This window comes from Danio rerio, chromosome 5, assembly GCF_049306965.1.
Source record: "Danio rerio strain Tuebingen ecotype United States chromosome 5, GRCz12tu, whole genome shotgun sequence".
Taxonomy (NCBI): domain Eukaryota; kingdom Metazoa; phylum Chordata; class Actinopteri; order Cypriniformes; family Danionidae; genus Danio; species Danio rerio.
Window position 1 is genome coordinate 65,496,561 of NC_133180.1, and position 23,440 is coordinate 65,520,000.

A 23,440-nucleotide genomic window follows, 5' to 3' on the forward strand; every position below is an offset into this window, starting at 1 on the left:
AACATTTTGCAAATAAGACTCTCTCCAGAAGAAAAAATATTATAGAAATTACTGTGGAAAATCCCTTGCTATGTTAAACATGGAGGAAAGATTTGAAAAAGGGCTGATAATTTAGACTTAAACTGTATCTGACCAGTGTTGCTAGTTTTTCAGCATCGTCTGTGCTGTCGGTGTCTATTTTCTATTCTTTTAATATGCCCCAAAACGAACACTGCATTTTTTGTAGCCTGCAAATCAACAGCTTGACTCCTGCATGTTAAAGCCATGTGTGCCGCACTGCTGATAAGCCGAAATATGTGAAGTGTGCTGAAGCGCCAATGCTTGTCACTGTTCTGACTACTACAGCGTGCAGGCCGGATCAAATGCTTATCTGTGCACTTCCTTAAGCCAGATGTGCTAACTAAATCAAACATGAAGAGAAGGAGACATGGACACTGGATAAATCTGCCCTCTAAGCGTGTGATCCTCCAAGTGTGTAACAAATTCTTAAAAGCATGTTGAACAGGTAAAAAGTGTGTCCAAGGATATTAGCTTCCATCTGTATGCTAGTGGAAGCTGGTGAAATAAACTTTCAGCACATGTACACTATTAAAACTAATACTTTTAGAAGACAGAGGACCTAAAATATTGATTTTAATACAGCAATTCGTAACTTTGTGTATAACTTTGTCATAATTTACTGGCTAATTTGTGTATATATATTTGTACGATCTTATTCGTACAATTTAGTATGATTTGCTTTTCCCCCAATGACAGTTGCTGTATGTTTACGGGCAGGGTTGGGTGCCACGTCTTTTTAAAATCGTACATTTTGGTATGACTGAACTCGTACATGTATTCATACAAATTAGCGATTAAACTGACAAAACATAAAAATAGTTTCCTCAGGCTGGGTTTTATTTTTTTTTATCAGAAATTACTCTACACAAAAAAAAAGTATTTCATAACAATGTACATACTTTTAGTGTGCATGAAAAAATCCCTTGTATAGGTTAAATTCCCCAGAAATCAAATTGAAGGGGGAAAGGTTATTCGTTAATAAAAAGGTGTATTCGTTAATATCAATGTGATAAACTGACCATTGTATAGATCAAAGATGCCCAAACTAGTGCTCGCGGGCCAAAGTTGGCCCATCATAACCTTTGATTTGACCTGCCATCCTATTAGAAAAGAGGGAGGATGATGGGGATGGTTTAGAGCAGGGGTTCCCAAACTTTTCAGCCCGCGACCCCCAAAATAACAATGTCAGTGTCTTGCGAACCCCCCGCCCCCCTCACACACATTTTTCTCGAAGGTGGTTATAAATATGCAAGCGTTACACACACAACTGTAGGCATATATAAACATGAGCATATTGAAAACACAATGCATGTCTAATAAACATGTTGTAACATGAAGTGGGACTCTGACAACAGGGAGAACGGATCCAAATGCAGGTTTTTATTAACAGAAATGGTCAGGCAAGCAACGGTCACAATCAGGAGCAACCAGATGAATGTAGGCAAATCCAGAGTCGTAGTCGAATACACAGGCAGACGGTCAAAAGGCAGGCAGCTGACTGAAATAAACTAAACAAAGCAAGGGTCAAACATCGCAAGGCAAAGAAAATGTGTCGTTATGTCACACAGTTAAACAAGACTCGGCACCTTCTGTGTGTTTGTGTGCTGTATAAATAGTCCAGTAATCAAACAGGATAAAGAACCGGTGTGTTTGTGTGTGTGTGGTGCATGAGTGGATCTTGTAGTTTTTGAAATGGCGGATTTGTAGTCCGTTAGCGAACTGCGTGTTTGCGGGTTTGACAGCTAGATTGCTGGTGATCATAACACCATATATACTTTAAGTCATTTATTAAATTAATTTAATATTGAGCTCATATATTATTTTGGTGTAATAGAGGTCTGAAAAAGTGTAAAGAATGCAAATAAAGAATGTCTTCTCGCATAATGAAATAAAATAAATAAAATGCCATTTGCTCATCAGACAGGCGCGTGACGTGTCTAAAGAGCGAGGAGGGATCTGGAGATGAGAAGGGTGCGCGACTTATTTGAGGACCAGCAGGGATATGCACAATTTCTGGAAGATTGTCACTCCTTTGCAGGCATTATGAGTCCCGCAAATGCATAGAGACTCCCGGCGATGCTGGCTCAGCATCGTGTTGTCTATTGGCCATTGACGATGGCATAGTCTATCGGCCCAACCCTAAAACCAAGTGCATCCAAATTTTTCAGTTTTAGCTCAGAATTTTCATTTCGGTGCATCCCTAGATTATAGCCTTATTTGCACAGGATTAGTATTAGCTGATGATCTCTAGTCATTTGCAATAATTGCAGAGGGTTTTGGTCATCCTAATCCTATGCTAATTGGCCATGTCTGCAGGTTTGTCACAATGTTGTTGTTGTTTTGCAATATATTGTCATAGGAATTATTGATATGATGGATACTGTTGTAATTTAAATGGCATATAAATCATATGAATATGCAAAAAGAATTTCAAGGCACATAATGTCCTTATAGTATGACTTTATTGAAAAGGCTTGTTTGGATGCCTTCCAAACCGTCACAGTACTTTGCTGGGAAATCTGAAAATTCACCTTTTCTTCACCTGTTTGAAAGCATTGTTTGTAAAAGGCTTTCCTGAACTCGCTGACATCTCCAATTGAGATTAGATGAAATGACAAAGGCTGTGCAATCAGCAAAACTGTTGCAGACTATGTGCAAGCATGATGGATGATGGCTATTGTGTCACCAAAAATGATTGAGGTATATTGCAAGATAAGTCGATATATCGATTATTGTGACAGGCCCACATGACTGTAATTTGTAGAGTAATAATCCCCTCTGCAAATAACCAACCATATTTTGCTGAACACTGTGGTCCTGTGAAATAATCAGTCCTATTTAAATTGGCTTTTTTGTGATCTGGTCAGGATTTTTTCAGCAAGTCTATCAATTTGTTTCTTATGTGTTTCTATTTTTATTATTATTATTTTTTTATGTCTTTCACAAAATATAGAGGTTGTTTGAGTGCTTTGGTAGTACTGTGCATGCAGGGTCATGCATGTATGTGATGCAACTACACGATTTTACAGAAATAGAAAGCCTAAAACCACCTAAAGAGTGAACACAAAAAGAATGATTAGATGGAGCTGTAAAGCAGCATGCGGTAAGGAACATTCTTCTGTTTATTCTATTATCCATCTAACAGAAAAAATGCCTCACAACCATAATCCGGGAGATAAATCAGTAAATTTCAGTGAAATCACAGGCTTCATATTTCCCATGCAAATACAAAAATTCAGATGTGAGTCTAATCGCAAGGTTCTCACATAATACTAATGCTGTCTGAATTGGGTTGACAACCCTGTCCGTCAAAATGACAGACAATAAGAAAGTCTACTCAACTCTGAAATGTATAGCCCTCTTAGCATATGCATTTCATTAAGGCAAGTATTAATGTTAAATATTCATATTGCCATTATGCAAATTTATCATGGATGCACAGCATATTTGGCCATCAAAAATCATCAAAAAAATGGCGTTTTTGTTTTTTTCCGAATGAGAAAAATTGGCAAAAATGAGTCATATCCAGCAATGCTGGTTTAACTTTCCCTCCAGCTGTAGATACTGCATACCAGATGCAGAAAACACTAAAGAGACCAAACGTAATGTTAACAACCTTAATTACATGCTGACAGTTAATTCATATGTAGTATACTTGTTTCTGTTGCTTGCAGTATTGCTGTGCTGTCATGGCAATCCCTTTAAACTGACTTCTTTCGACTCATTCCCTGTTAATAAGATTGTAATATAATATTAAAAAAGTAGTAATAAAGTAATAAGACCCAAAACTAGCCATAAGTTTTATGTAATTCATGCCATATTATACATATGTATAATAATATACATCAAACATCACATTACACTAAATAAATAAGCTTTTTGTTTAAAGTATATTTACTTGTCTATAAATCACAAATAGCCGAGCTCAATACATTACAGATATGCTCACTGAATAACAGATTGCTCCGATCATTAGGATCATTTATAGACAGACATGTGTGTGTATGTATATATATATATATATATATATATATATATATATATATATATATATATATATATATATATATATATATATATATATATATATATATATATATATATATATATATATATGTCACACACACACACAAGAAATTCCAAGCGTTAAGTCGAAGCAGGGTGAATCCCCCTTCAGCTATTAGGTAACGTGTAACGCCATCAGTACACTGCTCCAGTCTTTTACGTTCACGCTTGTACTTTGTACTTTGTTAAAACCTAAAATGTTGGTTGGTTCCTGTTTGGTTGTGCACATTTTTTAAGTTTGTCGATGCCATTATAACAACACAGATTTTTCTGCCTATTCATGTCAGAGTCCTGCGGAAAAAGTGATTGACAGGTGGTAATTTGTGTGTAACTTTATTTGTGATTTTGTTATGGGTAAAACAGACCATGCGAGTCAGGTAGTTGAAACGGTAGGCTACAAATAAATAATTTAACTAATTATTCATAAATAATTAATTCACTGCTGCCAACGATGACATCATTCATTGCAATTTCACATTAGACATGGTATAATGCCAAATTGGTAGACCTTGTCCAACCCTAAAACAAACTAAAAACACACATTTTAAAGAATGCTTACAACTTCAGTGAGTAATAGTTACGGCACCGCAACATCCTTCCATTTCAGTTGTGTTCTGCTCTTTTTGCAAGTATTACAAGAAAATGCAGGTGTTTTTATTATTTGTCTGTATTGTGAGAAAATGCTGTGCTTGTGCATTTGTTTGCGTTGTGATAAAATTCCGCATGTATTTTTTAATGTGTTTGCGTTGTGAGCATTTGCAGCATGTATGCTGTCTAATGGATGAAGACCTTTTCTTAATTTTTTTAATAATTGTTTTAATTCTTCAAAATTGCATGCATTTTCTTAAATTGCAGTGCGTTAAGCTCTTTCGGCCACTGTACAATTGTGGTTAAATTATACTGGTTTTAAAAAACACAGGCCAATAACATAAGTTGTTGAATTTAAAGTCTTACAAATTTATATTGTTTAATAAAATAATAAATAATAACAGTTTCAGATCCGTCCCAGAATTTTCATTTAAGTGCATTCCTAATTTTTATTTTACTTCTTTGCTTGAGTCTTTAAAAACACAATCACATTTAAGTAAATGCAATATTTCTGTTTCTATTCCTGTAGGTTTTAATCATCAGAGCAACTCATCATCAGAAACAACAACGAGCGCCGGAGAGCACGACACCTTCAGATGAGCTGCAGGGAATCTTGGCTGCATGTTTATTGAGATGTGACAGGTAGGAACAATCATCCAAGTTCCCTGACTTCGTATTTGTTTTTACAACACCTCAGAAAGTGGCAGTAGAGCGAAGGAAAGGCCATATTTCATCTGCCAAACCCCATCAAATGCTTGTAAAAGAGTTTCTGGTTTCCACTACGGTGTTGCATAGAACAGATCTGCCTATTATTTATAGCATCTCTCACACTAACTGCTCTCTCTCCTACGCAAACATCTTTCGGCTATGTCTAACTACACTTGATCCATGTGGGTCTCAATTCTCCAAATGTGCTGTCCTTTGGCTTGTTGTTCTAGTTGTTTGTTACTTTACGCAGCGGTTTTGTAGATTTAGATGATGCGCGTTGCCCTACAGCAGAGAGAAGCTCGAGGACACACTCTCCATTATCAGTCAGTGTAACACCTGCACTTCATCTGCAGGGAACTATTTACAGGAGCTTTGGAACAAACAGCTTGAGATTTATCACTCTTTTGTGTATGTAGTCTGGGAGATTTCTTTTTTTATAGTAGCTTTGTTGTCCCTATACAAAAAAAAATAGTTTTGTCCTTGGAAACTCATTTTGTTATTAATGTCTAAAATTGATTTGCTGCTAGTTATTTCAGGCCTTCAAATGGTTGAGCACAAAGAGCATATTAAAAGCTCTCTCTTTTTTTTCTTTGAGAAATTGGATTCTTTTCACAAGCGAGATTATATTTTGATTTGCCATTTGTAATTTTGTAGGTGATTATGATAAGCTTATAAAAAGCCAAAGGAATTGACTGCAAAACATCTTGTGAAGTCAATTTCTCTTTTGTGTGTCGCATATGCTTGATTTTTAAACACATTTGTCAAGCTGGCTTTCACAGAATGACTAATTTATGAACAAATCTCAATTGTTATGTGAGGAATGTTAAAAAGGGAATGTTTTTTATATTAATGGCTTTTTAACTGCTAATGTAGTAAGAGATTAAAAAAACAGTACTTTCCAGACTCCTTGGTTGTCTATGACAGTGTTTCCCCAACCCTGTTTCTGGAGGCACACCAGCAGTACATATTTAAGATCTCTCCCTTATCTGAAACATTCATATCAGGTTTTCGAGTCTATATGAATGTTCTGATGAGTTAATTCAGGTGTGTTTGAATAGGGAGAGGTTGAAAATGTGTACTGTTGGTGTGCCCCAGGAACAGGGTTGGGAAACACTGGTCTATGAAAGACGATATTTTAAAAGTGAGGAACATGGGATGTTTTTGCCAGGGAAAACAAAAGGATGTACAAGTGTTCCTTAAAGCATCTGATCCGTTCTCATGAAATAAGTTATTAAACAGTCTAAAAAGGATAAAAGGAAAAAAAAAATCATAATTAAGAATTTGCATGCTTCCTTAATTTTGAGTTTACGCCTAGACTAGGGAAAGGTTGAATTTATATATATATATATATATATATATATATATATAGGCAAGGCAAGGCAAGGCAAGGCAAGTTTATTTATATAGCACATTTCATACACAATGGCAATTCAAAGTGCTTTACATAAACAAGAATAAAAGAAACAAGTAAAATAAAAGTAAAAACAAATAATAAAAATGCATAAAAACAAAACAAAACATAAAAACAGGTAAAATGTGATATAAAAGAATGAAGAAGAAGAGAAAAACATGATAGTGCAATCTGTCGGACGCAGCACAGTGCTCATTCAGTAAAGGCACAGCTAAACAGATGTGTTTTCAGTCTTGATTTGAATGTGCCTAATGTTGGAGCACATCTGATCATTTCTGGAAGCTGATTCCAGCAGCGGGGGGCATAGTGGCTAAAAGCTGATTCACCCTGCTTTGACTGAACTCTTGGAACTTCTAGTTTATATGATCCTAAAGATCTGAGTGATCTGTTAGGTTTGTATTCAGTGAGCATATCTGTAATGTATTTAGGTCCTAGGCCATTTAGTGATTTATAGACCAGTAATAATACTTTAAAATCTATTCTGAATGTAACTGGCAGCCAGTGTAAAGACCTGAGGACAGGTGTGATGTGCTCTGATTTTCTGGTTCTGGTTAGAATTCTGGCTGCAGCGTTCTGGATGAGCTGTAACTGTCTGACTGTCTTTTTAGGAAGACCAGTGAGGAGTCCATTACAGTAATCCACCCTGCTGCTGATAAAAGCATGAACAAGTTTCTCTAAGTCTTCACTAGAAACAAAGCATCTGATTCTTGCTATGTTTTTGAGATGATAGTATGCTGATTTACTGACTGCTTTGACATGACTGTTGAAACTCAGATCTGACTCCAGAGTCACACCAAGATTCTTGACCTTATTTTTTGTCGTTTGACCTTTAGTGCCAAGGTACGCATTTACCTTGAGAACCTCATCTTTGTTTCCAAACACAATAATTTCAGTTTTCTCTTTATATATATATATATATATATATATATATATATATATATAGTATGTAGTATGTATGCAGGCTCACACACACACACAAACATATCTACAGATAAACATTCACCACAGATCCCCATCCAAACGCCTTCGTGTGCTTTTACCCACGTGGGGCGTTGGCGGGGTTGTGACTTGCGCCGGAAATGGCTGCTGGACCAGTTGGCTGCCCGCACTCAACGGACTGTTTTCCATTACCCCTGTTCCCATCCCCTCTGTCTATGTTGTGTCTTGCCGGTGTGCTTATGCTAAGATAGGGCTGTTTTTCTCCCTTTTCTCACTTTGTCCTAATCAAGGGCAAGCTGAGGGGGTGTTTTTTAGCCTAACTGTCCAAATGTATCTTTCTTCGTTTCTAAATGCTACCTCCTAAGATCTGTCTCCCCTGAAAAGTTGTTTGTGATGTTTTGTGTATGGTCTGGGGGGTCCAATTTCGCTAGACGAAAGTGTAGTGACAAATAAAGGCTTGATTGATTGATTGATTGATATATATATTTTTTTAAATTATAGAAATAAAAAATTATATAACAGGGCTGCTTAATATATCGCTTCAGATTATTTGCGGTAGTCATATCACAGGTTCTGCAATGTAAAAAGATATGCATTTTTTTGGATGTCTATTAGATGTTTTTTAAGCACAAAATGTTTCTTGCTCAAAGCAACTAGAATTTTTGTAGTGTAATAGTCACTACTGTTCTATATTTGACTGCAGTTAACTGGGCTGTATGACGCCAGCAACCATTGTTCATTTTCTCACTATTAATATTTTCAGGGATATATAATTATCAAACAGTTCTTTCCAACACCAAATAAATACCACAAAACAACTCAACAGTGTCTATGATTTGTATTTGAATAAATTTGTCTCATCTATCTTCAAGTTATCTGTCATATTCACTTTGCTCAGTAGTTCACTTTGTATGGTGTTCTACATGGGATCGGCCAGGTTAGAGTCCGGTGAAACTCAGTTCCACATAAGAGATAAAAGCGAAGTAAAAACCAAGGTAAATTAATATGTTTGCACTTTTCCCTCGCATATTATTTTGAAAACACCATTGTTTGGGTTTAGGTCAGCGGTTGGCCACCAATCTGTACCACAAGTCCCACCTTTTTTGTAAACATGTACATGAAGGGTGTATATCTGAAATGTACAACAAAACATGCCGTAAGTAACACATTTCCTTCTAGTGGATTGTCATCTGATAGAAATGAACTGCATGTCACTGAAATGTAGTCTGAGTATTGCAGAACACTTCTGGTGCTCTCTAGGTTGAATACGGTTAGGATTAGGGACAGGTTAGGAGGTAAATGGGTAGATGTAAGGGTGGGTTGAGGTGTAAGGGTTGGTCAGTGTAATTAATGATTTAATTACAGATGTAATTAAACATGATTCATTTCAGTGTAGGTATAATACTTAAGGCCACTTAAAATAAAGTGGGCCACATGTTTCGAAATGTGCTGTTTGCTTGAAATTTTCACCATTTGTCACTTAGTAACAACAAAAGTAATCCATCCATTAAAAAAAAAACATTACTTAACTTTTAAAATTGGTTATGGATAATAAAATCAATATAATTAATGAAAGAGAGGTGTAAAAAGACATGAGCTGTGTCCCAAATGGCACACTATGCACTCATGCACTATGCACTTATGCACTTACACACTCAACAGGATAGTATATGTATGTAGTGTCGTCCCAAATGGCACACTAATGTTTTTTTACTAAGCGGAAATTCAAACCGTTTCCCTGATGACGTTTGACGGTCGCCAAATCAGTGAAATAAACAACCGAATGATCAAATAATACCTGCCGTGAGTATTGCTGCATTCACCATCGGAAGGCGCTATAATCACTCTCGTAGGAGAATTTTGCTTTCACCATCCAAAATAAATAAAGTTATTCAACATGTGCGTCCGATAGCTACGCCCCTTCCGCTGCATAAGCAAACCATCATTATTACACACTTCATTTTAGCGGCTGAATGAGTGCATCATCCGGGTAATTAAAGTGCACTTAATGTTTTTAGAGTTTTCAGTGTGAACCCACTACTTACACTATTTATACAACAAAATGGCGTAGAATAGTGCATGAGTATGCGATTTGGGACGCAGCTATGGAAATCCTCTCTTAGTAGTTCTGTGTCATGGTTTCTTGACACTGTAATATTGATGCAAGTAAATGTTAGCTGCATCAGTTCCAACATGTTCATTACCAGATGAAGAAGCATTTTAAAATTTCCCTTTCTTTTGCTTAAATGTCCACCCTGGTTTTATCATCTTCATCTTGTAATGTAGGTGTTGGGACTGATGCGGCTAATGGAAAGAAAAGACAAGAAGAGAGAAGAAGAAAGAAAGCTCAATGCAATCAAACTTACCCCGGAGAGTACAGAGAGGATCCTGGCACAGAAAATGAAATTAGTCAAGTCAAAGTGCAGAGAGATTCTTCCAGCACTGGTAAACACTTTTCCTTGGGGCATCATGAATGTCTTCGCATGTATCTGGTGGTATAAGACTGTAATATTTTTGGAAAATAACCACCATTTGTGAAAGAGATTCCTCAAAGGTGTTAAGAATACATCATGGGACCCGTGCTGTGAAAAATACCTCTTTTCAGCAAAGCTATTTGTGACTAGGTGGAATAATTCACATCATTTTCTAAACTTTAAACATCTTAAAACCTGTTACATCAAGTTGTGTTTGTCTGATCCTCTTTTAAAACTCTTAACTACTGCATGTTATTAGCGCGATAATTTCAGTGTGATGTTTATGACTTTCAATTATACACTTAAGAGAAAGTGCCTGCTGACTTGTAATACATTTTAATTAAATGACAGCACGTATTCACAACTATAAATGTTGTTGTTTAATTTTGGCTATAGTCTCGACGGTTTTGACAGCACATTTATTATGATAGTTCAGTCTCTTTCAAAACAGATATCTGATTTGCAAAGACAAAATGGAGCATATGGTAAGCCGCAGTTTTCAGAAATGAATAAACTGCACTGACTGGTTTCTGAGACTTTAGGTTCTGTCTAACAGGCAGACTGTTCTTGTCATTCAAATCTCAGTGGTGTGTAAATAAATCATAATTCAGGCTTCACACGTTGACTCGCAGTTTTGCAGCTTTCACGCTTCACACTTCCTGTCTATTTTTATTTAATGAAGTGATCCTATCAAAACTACACATTTCCTTCCTCAAACTAATGCTTCTAAAAGTGTGGCTCGTTGCTTAAAGGGTTAAATAAAACTAATTAAAATGCTCTAAATTGGAATATTTTGATCAGTTTGAAATATTAAAGCTAATCTGCTTTTTGTTAAAGTACAGTGAGATAACTTGCTTCTAACTGTATTCAGTTTATTTCTAATGACTTGGTTCAGGTGACAACTGTCTGCTTATTCAAAAATGCATTGATGGATGGTAATGGATAGAGGAGAAAAGCAGGACATCAACCTCAAATCTCATCAAGGGAAGCTGATCTAATAAAACTTAACCAAATGCAGTTCTGGATGCATCTGTCTTCCAAATACACTGAGTTCCCATAACAAGGCAGTGAAATTCTAATGTTGTTTACAACATGATCCCTCACAAATCATGTTATGCCAAATTTGCTTCTCAAGAAACATTTCTTATCATTGCCAGTGTTTAAAGAGTCCCTGTTATGCGTTATAAAAGGTCTTATTTTGGTTTTGAGGGTCTCCAACAACAGGCTGTTATGCATGCAAGTTTAAAAAAACACTTTCATTGTCTTATAATATGCATATATTTACCTAATAATTCCAACGCCTACCACATGGTTTGTTCAGCGATTCATTTGCTCCCAAAGTCATCCTTTTCATAAGGCTAATCTGCACTGATTGGTCCAGTGACCCAATCTGTTATGATTGGCCAGCTGGGTTCAGCAGGAGACTGAGAGACACCCACCATGGTTTTGAACTGGTTATAAAGTAGCACAGATATGTGAGAGTCTAATGCAGGTATGCAGTAAAGCAATGCAGTGAACCACCAGCATAATACTCTACTCCTAAACCTAACCCCAAGTAATAACAATGACACACATTCAGTATTAATCCAGAAAGTGGCAAAAGTTGAACTATTTTGAAAATTAACCGCACCACGTGTGTGAGGAACAGCTGATGGTGGCTATAGCAAAGACAAATGACAGAGGATTGCAAGCTCAGAAATGCATTTAAATCTGTAAGAGAAGCACACGTCGCATTTTCAACATGGTTTTGGACGCAATTTGTGAATAGACCCATAAAGATTTTACCTGAGAGGTACAGTACAAGCACTGATCCATAATAGATACATGATTACAAGCCACATGGAGTGATTACAAGTTACAACACACTATTAAATACATATTTTGCAAAGTACAAAAAAATGAAGCAACACTTTGTTACACTTATGTTATTATCTGGAGGAAAAAGAAATTGATCGGTATTAACTGTAACAGTTACTGATAAGGTCATATATATAATAGTCTCTGCTACTCCTTCCTTTAATAGCAAACAGCTGACGTAATCTTTGTGTCATGATCAGTTCTGTGATTTCCCCCACACTCTGCTAGTGTCTGAAGGGAAAGGCACGTTCACGCTTAACCAGGTCCGGCACTGCATATTTGGTGATGTTCTGTATCACCGTCGACACGTGCAAGCAAAAGATCCGAACCAACATGATTCATTCGACTATTTCGTTAAAGAATCGATAGTTTTAAACATGGTACTTTTTCAAATTTAAACCTCAGCTGGATGTTTTCATTCACTTAGTGCTTTGTTTTTTTATATCGATTACTAATGTAAATTTTGAATTAAAAATGTTAGTTGTTAAATTGGAAATTAAATAATAATAATAAAAACAAACCCAATACACAGGAGTTTTAATCTTGCTGCTTTATAAGACACTTTTGTGAATTCTGATTTCGGAGGTGCTTTTCTCTTTCTCTCTATTTTTGTTTACTGTACTTTCTTTATTTTGCTATTTGATGCACAAGTTGAGATACTGCAAAGTACTGAGTTCTTCTATGGAACATATGCAATATTGATGCCTAAATATGTTTCCATGCTTTGAGCACTTACGCTGGACCAGAAAGTGCACACAGAATAAAACTGATGAGTTTCTAAGGAAACGCAAACCCAGACCTTCTGACATCAACAAATTGGCCCCTGTATGAAGATCTCCCACAGGTATAAAGAACATAGACCCCCTTTACATGCTGAAGAAGCGAAGTGCACAAAAACACAGAGAGAGAGGGAGAGAGAGAGCACTGTTTGGAAATGCGAAATGCATAATGGATAATCACGGCATAGAGGTAGTTGAGCAAAATTTACCGTGTGATATAAGGGTGTTTGATGAAATTATGTTGGCACCTGCCTTAAAGGATCCACATCGGCCAACCTGCACACGTCAGTTCATTACTCAAGGATCCCTCAAGGACAGCGTCTCTTTAATATTCAATGACTACAGTGCAAAAACTTGTTTTGTTTGGAATATACATGAACATATAATGGCTCTCAGTGGACACTACATGAACATTTGTTCTTTAGAACACATTAGACATTTTTTTTTGTAGTTAAAAAATCACTTTCTCATTTTTAAATAAGGGTATGATGTCACAACTTATGGATGTTATTTTATTTCTTTTTAAAAAAATTATATGTAGTAAAGACCCGTAAACACAAATACTTAGCTATTATATGAATAAAATTCATCTTGTTCTATATAATTGTAAATATTAGCAAAATATTTACAAATATATAAATAAAAAAGCTTTTATTTTTGTATAAAAAGCAAAACAATTTAGCTGCTTTTTAAATCAGCTTGTAATTTTGCTTCTATTTTAATACATTTTATTTAGTAGAAGACAACACTGCAAATTTTTTTTGCTATAAATTCTACTGGACTGCTTCTCCCCTCTATTTTACATCCAAAATCGAACTTCTTTCTAGAAATTGAATTTAAAATGAAATCGTGTAATATTTCATTATACAAGATCTAGTCACACCCCTACTAACAAATTTAAAATGCTTCACTGAGGTTCTAAGGTTTTTCAGTCACACACATACACACCCAAATCTTGAAATTATAAAAACAGCCACATTTTCAACTATATTGTATGAAAATAATAAAACCTATTTCCCACCTGTATAGACCAGTGATCTCTATAGATTGACTGGATTGCTTGTTGCATTCTAAACTGCCAAAAGGCAGTGAAGCCACCAGAGATGTGTTCGAGGGGTTTACTGTACCCTACCGACAGAGAGCTCTAATGTCTACACTACAGGGATTAGTCACTTCACTTCAAAAATGACCCGCTGTACAGTACAAGGATGACACAACGTTTAGTAAAGGATGTGGCAAATCTGTTCTGGCTCTCTTCAAGCTTATTTTGTCATTTTTGTGCAAATGTAAGTTTTCTTTTCCTATAAAGCGAGTAGTAACAGATGAAAAACTGGATCACAAAATAATAAAATACTGAAATATATAATGTATTCCCATAACAAAACTTTCTGACAGTTATAGATGGGATAAATGTCAATATTAAATGGCAGAAAACGGTCAAACTACTTTCTCTACAAACAATGTCTGTATAGTCATGGAAACACAATTAGAATAATAAAAAGAAAAATCAGTTTGCAACTTTAAGCATCATAACGAGCTGTTTTTAACATCTGAAAATGAATGGAAGTGAATGAGACCGGAAGTCCCAAGCCCAAAAAATTACAATGGCTTTAATTTTCTCGTACACGAAGAATAAGATGCATAAACCAAGTCAAAAAAAGCTATATTTTAAGTAAGCATACACAAGATGTTTATATCCAGTGAGATATGCGATTAGTCAAATTTAGTCAGGCTTAAATTTGTGTAATAACTTTTTGACACTTTTTATTATTATTATTTTTTTTTGTATACATCTTTGTATAATTCCTAAAGAAAACCATCAATGTATTATGAGTAAATGCGGCCGTCTCTTCCAATAATGATATTAACCTCTGACAACAGCTGCTTCTGTTTAAATGGGAGTCACAAATAAAATATTCCGTTTTGCCACCTGCTGTTAACCAAGAACATGTTATTTTCATTCTGCTAGGTCCTTTTCTCATTACTAAGCTTCTTTATTGAAAGCAGAAGTGCTTCCCAAACAGAACAGTACACATGGAGGTTTCAAATCCAAGCGAGTGTCTTAGGCGATGTTTTCTCCTTAAAATCATTACTTGTTAATTCTATAGAACGCCTGAGCATAGTAGGGCTTCGCTTTTTATGACGTCATGAGCAATCCAGTTCTCTATATACATCAGCGGTAACGACCGTTTTGAGGGATGTAAACAAAAACAATGGTCCCAATATATTCCCTGTTTTACATATTCAATTTCTATAGATTCCGAGCATCTAAAAAGAGCCACCTATTAATAAATAATGTTATGATAGCTGTTTTAACAGTTAGTTATGATTAAATTGTTTATTGTTACAGTTATGAAATAGTTTGATGACAATAACATCACCATATTGAAATGGACTACATCTCATTCTACAGCCCAGCGGTGGTCTTACCTCAGCCATCATGAGAAATAAACAGCTCAATTGAGTTTACAGGGAATCTACAGTGATTTCCAACCCTTAAACAGTACATACCTTCATAGCTGAGAAAATTCAAATTGAAATGATGGGATATGCTGTTACACTTTAATGTTATAGGTTTTGAACCTTATTTGTAGCAAAATTGCCAGTGAGAATAGTCCAACCCCTTTGAACTCGACTGCTGGTCATGGTGATTGGTCAACAGGCTTTGTAATTTGAAGTTTGAACATCTAAGCAGTAATGGTTCATATACTTTATTTCTGTACATGATTATAGAGTGAAAAATCATATAGGCTATATAGGGGAACTCTGGGAGAAAACGGTCAGTCTTTAGAGAGCAATACTTCAGCCATGCTTTAGCTTGCACTGGGAGCTTTCTTGCTCAGCCTTCACCCATGTGCATCTCTCTAGCTATCTTTTCTCATTAAAATCCTCACTTAAATTGCCCTTAAAGGATGTTATTGGTTTTGCATCAGACCAGTCCAAGCTGTTATCTGTTGATTTAACCATTTATCTGGTGAAATGCATAAAGGCTGGCCAGTTATTTTTAAGATGCGAGCTAGGGCTCTCAATTAATACAATTTTAAATTCAACAAAGTGAGATGCTGATTTACCTATTGTATTGTATTTGTTCTAACTTCCACGATCCACCTAAAGACACTTGAGGATTGGAGTGGTATTTGTTTGACATGCTCTAATGAAACTGAGACAAACCAAGATTCAAGATGTAATAAATATTCAAACTTTTTTTAAAAAGACATGGAACATGACATTGGCTTCTGTTTGCAAATGCAGCTTAAATGGAGATGTGTACACCATTTTTTAATCGTACTGTATGTAAACTGACTGAATGAGAAGGTGAAGGAAATAAGCTTACATTCATGCAGGTTTTGGGTTGCAAGTGTAGCTGTGGGACGTGTTGCGGTCAACAAAAATGATGACTACCAAACTCTTCTCTTCTCTTTCCACCATTATGAGCAAGTGTGTTTTTTGTTACTTTTAGCACATGCTAGGTATGCCCATGTGAACAAACATGGTACTGTACTCTGAAATAATTTTTTAAATGTTTGTTCAAACTAATTTAAAAGGAGCGGAAACGAAATGATTCTTGGGGTATTTTTGGAACTACTTCATTGTTTAATGTTCAATCCACTTAAATTTAGACTAACCTAATCAATGTGTTGGGACGAAACAAACGGGTTGTATGGAACCTTGCATTTTTTACAGTATATATCACCGGGAACCACTTGATAAGCAAAGAATGATTCATGGAAGTGATATAACTCCTATAGTTTTTTTTTTCTTATTGGTAGTGGTGGTGGGGTATTCACATCTCAAATAAATAGTTTGGCAATGCACATTGGTTTTATAAAAGTAACCAAAACAAGTAATATTTAGAACAGAGCCTTGTGGTACTCCGTATTTAACTTTTGATCAATATAATAATAATAATTATATAATATAATAAACTGAAAGGACAACAAAAACAATTTAGGGTTTTTAGGCAGCATGTGGCGTTTTTCTTTGAGACCTAAATGTATATTGTTGTCCAATGGAAAAAAAGTACTAAACCGTAAACGGGGATAACATTTCAGGATAAAATGTAATAAATGTGAAGATAAAAGAACTGAGAACTTGCACTAAAAGAACTTAAATAACGGAAAAAAACATTGACAGGAGTTGTGATCAACCAGCACAATCTCACAGTAATTCGTAACTTTTTGGATTTTTGATTTGACTTTTCTTATTCATGTGAATTGGTACACTCTTATTTGTACACTTTAGTATGATTTGCTTATCCCTCAATGATGGTTGGGTTTAGGGGTGGGGTTTGGTGCCACACCTCGTTTTTAAAATTGCACGTTTAATCAAACTTGTACAAATTAGCTACTAATCTGATAACGTAAAAGTTACGTTTCCTCGTGAGATCAGGTTGGATCAACCTGTAGAAATTGTCAAAGTATTTGGAAGTTTTTTTTTATTTTTTATAAAAGCTTGATTGTAAGGTAGATCTTATAAAAACTTTTAAGATTGTTTTTACAAAGCAAAATAGAGTTATTTTCTGTTAGGCATGGTGTTGCAAAGAGTTTATTGTAATTGAAGGTGTAATATGTTGACTTGGTTTAGTTTTAATAATATTTTCAAACAAAGTACAATTAAGTAGGCTGCCATAGTCATAGGGTTAATGCAACCCAGGCTCATTAGATATATGTGCCCAGGGCTGCATTTTTCAAGAACCGATAAATATGTACCCTGGGCTACATGTGCTTGCAGTTTTTGTTTTCACAAATCAACCAGAGACCGTTGTGTACATTTTTTTTTTTTGACTTATATATTCCTTACCTAAACCAAAAGTTTTCAAAAGTGAACTAGAAGAGAAAGACCTGTTACTTTAATAAATAGTTTTATTTTTGCAAGTTTGTATTACATTTAAATGTTTTATTAAACCTTTTCGGGAAATTTGCAACCTAAGTGATTTCTGCAAAAAAAAAAACAATAAAAATAAATAAATAAATATATATTGTTGTGGAATTGTGACATATGAAGAGTCACCATAGTCATTTATCTGGTAGAAATGCATATCTGCTGGCCACTGATTTGTAAGATGTGAGCTAGGGCTCGCAAATTGTACAGTTATAAATATAGTATTTGGGCACTTAATTCTTTTAAAACATTTGTTTATTAAATAGTTTTACTTGTGCAAGTTTTTATTGCATTAAAATTATGTTATTAAACCTTTTAAGGGGATAGTTTATGTAACCTGACTGAATTCTACTATAAAAAAAAAGTTTAGTAAATATTGTGACATGAGTCACCAAGTCATTTATCTGGTAGTAAGGCATTTTTCAATTGTTTGGCTAAGGCTGGAAAATAAAGTACTTTATATCTAAAACTAAAAAGTAAACTACTACAAATAGTTTGGAAATAAAGATGTTTTTGCTCAAATGTAACAAAAATGCTTGATTAAATGATAAATTAAGGTAAATTAATAGCAATTCATGCATTTTTAAAATGATATTCCTACACCATACTGATTAAATGCAAAACCCTTATAACTACTTTTTTTGCACTTAATTAGAAATGCAGCAAACAGTCAAGTTATTTGTTTTTTTAAATAACAGCGAAAACAGTCTTAACGGGCAATTATCTTTTCTCTAATTGAATACATAGTTAAAAATTCTGATGTATTAATGAGAATATTCAGTCAACATTCCAGTAGTGCAGTCTTCATTGCAATGTGATCCTTCAGAAAACATTTTAATATAGTGATTTGGGGCTGAATATAAAGATTGCGTATTGAAAACAGCTATGCTATTTGTCTGTAGACACATTTTTCAGATTTCTTTGCTCAAAAGTGACAGTACAGTCATGTACTACCAAGTACTTTTTCTAAAATAGATGTTTTATTCAGCTTAATATGTTGCTGTGGAATTAATGATTTATTTATGATGAAATCATTGAAATAATGCACATTTTTCATATTACTGAATTCAAAACGACCTCTCATCTAGATGGACTTTGTTGGAATCGCCTCAGTTCTTTCGTTTTAAGATTATACTTTGATGAATAATTAATATGCTAAACGAACATAACACACACAGCTCCAGTAAGCATCTGAAATATGTCGACTTTTGAATGTCCTACGGTGCGCCGCTGCTCCACCTCACACTTACATGACTGACTGAGTCCTATGCTAATTTAACTGCTGCTAATACTGCTGTGCCAACAGACTGAGGAGGCTTTGATAAATCACCTCAGGAATAAACAAGCAGAAGGTAATAGGGTTTGTAGCCAAACTGCCGTCTGGTGAGGTATAAGGAGAGAGCGGTCTTGAGGATTTGATCGGAGCCGAGTCGAGACATCCACATGCTTCACGTCTCACTGGATGGACACTGTCCAAGTGAACGCCGGGCGAGAGGAAAGTCACTGAATCTCCAGTGACCAAGGACACATCTGTGACTGTCCAAACGCATTAAGCCTCTGTGCTGAAAGTTTGTAAAGGGACGTCAGATTCTCCAGGTCTCAGCATCATTCACTGTGACAACCTGAAGACCTTGGTTCCCGGGTCCTTATAATATCCAGACCTGATCTCTTCTCACTTCTTATTTTCCAGCTCCCATGTTAGCGTGTCATGTGTCCGTGAACAGATTGAGCATGTCAAAACCATGTCTTCATTACGAATACTGTCGGGTTGTGTGACTCTGCTGTTTGAGGCAGCTGTCAGCAATGCACTTTCATCATCATGGCTCTGTATGTACCTCACAGTACATTCAGACTAGCTGACTTATATTTGATTTACTTTTAAAGTCGAAATTAGCTTGTTGTGGGTTGCTACAAACAAGTTCGAAGTAGTACTTATGGCAGGGCTATTCAGTTAGTTTGTCATGGCGGCTAGTTCATGAGAAGCATCCCAAATGAGGAGCCGGAGAGATATGACTTGCAATACGAGTGATCACACAACAGCATACAAGAGCCCATATGTTTTATTTTTGCCCCTCAAGACACCCACATTGTATTTTCCTACATTAAAAAGTTAATATTGTATTTTGAAACTAGATAATATCAGTACATTGTACAAGATGTTTTTATTTTATTTATTTTTTACAAATATTCAAATGTATTTCACAGCAAAATCAGGGCATTGCTTTAGTAGGCTTCTTCTACATTCAAGCACATTCAAATGTTATGTTTTGAACTGCATAACAATTAAACATGCAACGATTATAGATTTTGGTTGTACGATTATAGTCTGAAGAATTAAAGCTGCAGTCACACTGGGCATTTCCTCCCATAGACTTCCGTGCATGCGCACACGGATGCGTCAAACTGGAAACGTAGGGTCATGTGTTTTGCAGGTTCGGTGCAAAGTTCAAGCTTGTTGAATTCTGACCTGCGAAATCGCATCACTTGACTGTGTGAGACCAATCGAGGACTACAACATGACATCTCTGGACAGAGATTTAAAACATGGAGCAATCGCTCACTTTTTTAAACGTCTAATAAACTTGTTTAATCCCGCCCCTTTTCGCAGGGCCGCACGACAAAAATTTGCACGCACAAACTCTTGTGACCGCAGCTTAATCATGGTTTCAGGGTTATCATGTCTAATGTAAATTTAAGCTTTATATTAGGTAAATACTTTTATCATCTGCGTTCACACATACATACATAATTTTAATAATTTGTGTTAATTCGTCTAACATATCTTTTGTTTACATTGCTCTGAAAGCCACGCACAATTCTCCCCACTGCAGCATGTGATGTTTTCTACTCTGTGCTTCTGGAAGGCGCGAGTGCTTCAAACCACTTGCACACGCATATTGTCATATATTCTTTTATTGGAAATAACGAACTTGTGCGCAGAAAAGATGTAATATGTGAACGGACCACTGCTATAGTTAATCCAGTGTGCCTCCAGTCCTTAACTAAACCTTCAGGCACTTAACTGTTGCAGTTTTTCTTATTCAACATTTTTTGAGTTCTGTTGTGCACAGTAGCACAACAGGAAGTCCCCCTAGGTTGCTGTCACTCGACTAAAATCACCACTCCTCATTGAAAATCAAAGCATTCGGGCACTTTTGTAATGCCCCTTTATGCTGTTTCCTGTTCAGATGTGATGCAACACAGTCACATACAATGTCAACGCTGTGCAGATGACTTTGAATTCTTTCTTGCACTTGAAACTTCCTGACAAGCTGAACACACTGTTGTTGTTGAGAAACTTGGAGACTTGCTATACTTAATGTTTCTTATCAATGCAGTCCATAAACTTGTCTATTGAGTGCTTGGCAGGATTTTGGTTTAGAAAATTTTTGTTGTGGGCAGAACTACCAGTGCTTATTGGTTTATTGCAACTGATTTTGCAAAAAAATAAATAAATGAATAAATAAACAAATAAAATAAATAAGAAATAATTGCACACACACACACAAACACAGTTCAAGTCAGAATTATAAGCCCCTGTTTATTTCCACAAATTTCTGTTTAACTGAGCAAATTTTATTTTTCTCCCCAAAGCGTTTCTAAACATAAGTTTTAATAACTCATTTCTAAAAACTAAATAATTTTATCTTTGCCAAGATGACAGTAAATAATATATTATGAGATATTTTTCAAGACACTTTTATACAGCTTAAAGTGACATTTAAAGGCTTTACTAGGTTAATTAGGTTAACTAGGCAGGATGGGGTAATTAGGCAAGTTACTGTATAACGATGGTTTGTTCTGTAGACTATATATAGTCTACATATATATATATATATATATATATATATATATATATATATATAWMAYATATATACATATATATATATATATATATATATATATATATAACATATATACATATATATATATATATATATATATATATATATACATATATATATATATATATATATATATATATATATATATATATATATATATATATATATATATATATATATATATAAATATAGCTTAAAAGGGCTAATAATTTTAAAAACATTGTCAAAAAAGTTAAACTGCTTTTTTATTCTCGCCAAAATAAAACAAGAATGCATTCCTCTGGCTTTAATGTGCCCTCTGATGTTTTAAGTTTGAGATGTTTTGATGTGTTTTTGTAAAGCATCTGTTGCACGTTGCGGTGTCCGAATCCTTGCTTGTAAAATATAGCCATATTTTAGAGCATTTAGGTTTTTTTTTTAGTCTGACAAATTTGATGAATGCGATCATGCGTGTTGAATGTGATGGGAGTTATATTGCTATATTGGCAGTGCTGTAAGGTTACTATTAGTTTTAAAAATGTGTACTTTTCCTTTCCAATAAGTACATTTTTAGTGCAGTGTTGGTACTTTTTCTCTCATACTTAAACCTGCAGTCAATACTATTTTTTTTCTTCTAAGTTTGACATGTTTTGATGTGTTTTTGTAAAGAATCTGTTGCACGTTGCGGTGTCAGAATCCTTGCTTGTAAAATATAGCCATATTTTGGAGCATTTAGGTTTTTTTTAGTCTTTAATAAATTTGATGAATGCGATCATGTGTGTTGAATTTGATGGGAGCTGCTCACCGGATGCGCCAAACTGTGCGCTCTGCGCTCTATAAGCAACAAGTACAAACTCCTAACATCAACGAAAGTGTCTGTAACTCTTAATAATAATAATAATAATTATTATTATTATAGTTATTATTACATCTTTATTAATAAATCTTTATTAATAAAGATGTTTAGAGATGGTGTGAAAATGCGTGCCTATGTGTGCCTTTGATGCACCCCTAAATGATGCTTACATCCTTTTCACTGCACCAGTGGCACTGAAATTTGGTACTGAGATTCATATGGTGATTCGGTCTAGTGCATACCAGTTACATGGGTATCAGTGCCATATTGGCAGTGGTGTAAGGTAACCAGTTACAAATACTTTAACTAATCGAGTAGTTTTGCTTAGGAATTGAAGTTTGCTAAGTAGTTTTAAAAATGTGTACTTTGCCTTTCCAATAAGTACATTTTTAGGGCAGTATTGGTACTTTTACTTGTACTTCAACCTGCAGTCAATACTAATTTTTTTTTCTTGTCTATGGGGATTACAAAACGTCTAATCTAAAATCAACCAAATAACAATGTCTAATGATGTTACAGCTTGATGTTATGTGGATGTTATCACTATGATGTCTATCAGATGTTGGATTTTGGTTGCCATACCTGACGAATAAATGTCAGTATTTGATATCAATATGATGTTGGTGTAAGATGTTGGCTCAACGTTAGATTTTGGTCACTTTCTAACCCAAGCTAAAATCAACAAAACCTCAACCTCGTTTGACATCATTATTAGACATCAAAATAACACTGTCCTTAGATGTTGGCTCTATTGAATTTTGGTCACCTGACATCAGAACCTTAAGCTAACTTAATATTAGTTTATTTTGGCGTTGTGTGCCTGCTGAGCAAAAACTAAATGCACTACAGAATGTTACGTTTACACCCATCCACAAATTACATGTAAATGCAGCTTTTTACAGTGTATAATAACTACTCATGAGTACTTTTGAAACTTCTAAATTTTACTCATACTTTAAGTAATATATACAACAGATACTTTTACTCTGCTTGCACTA

The 23,440-nt window shown here is 35.1% G+C and overlaps 1 protein-coding gene across 8 annotated transcripts in view; it reads left to right on the forward strand.

Annotated features, from left to right (window-relative positions):
• Positions 1–23,440, forward strand: part of tmem132e (transmembrane protein 132E) — a 1,112,950-nt gene that overhangs the window by 32,633 nt on the left and 1,056,877 nt on the right. For all 8 annotated transcript variants that reach the window (XM_073950677.1, XM_073950678.1, XM_073950680.1 and 5 more), the window contains exon 2: positions 5,243–5,355. The gene's annotated coding sequence lies outside the window, so the exon portion shown is untranslated. The remainder of the gene's footprint in view (positions 1–5,242; positions 5,356–23,440) is intronic.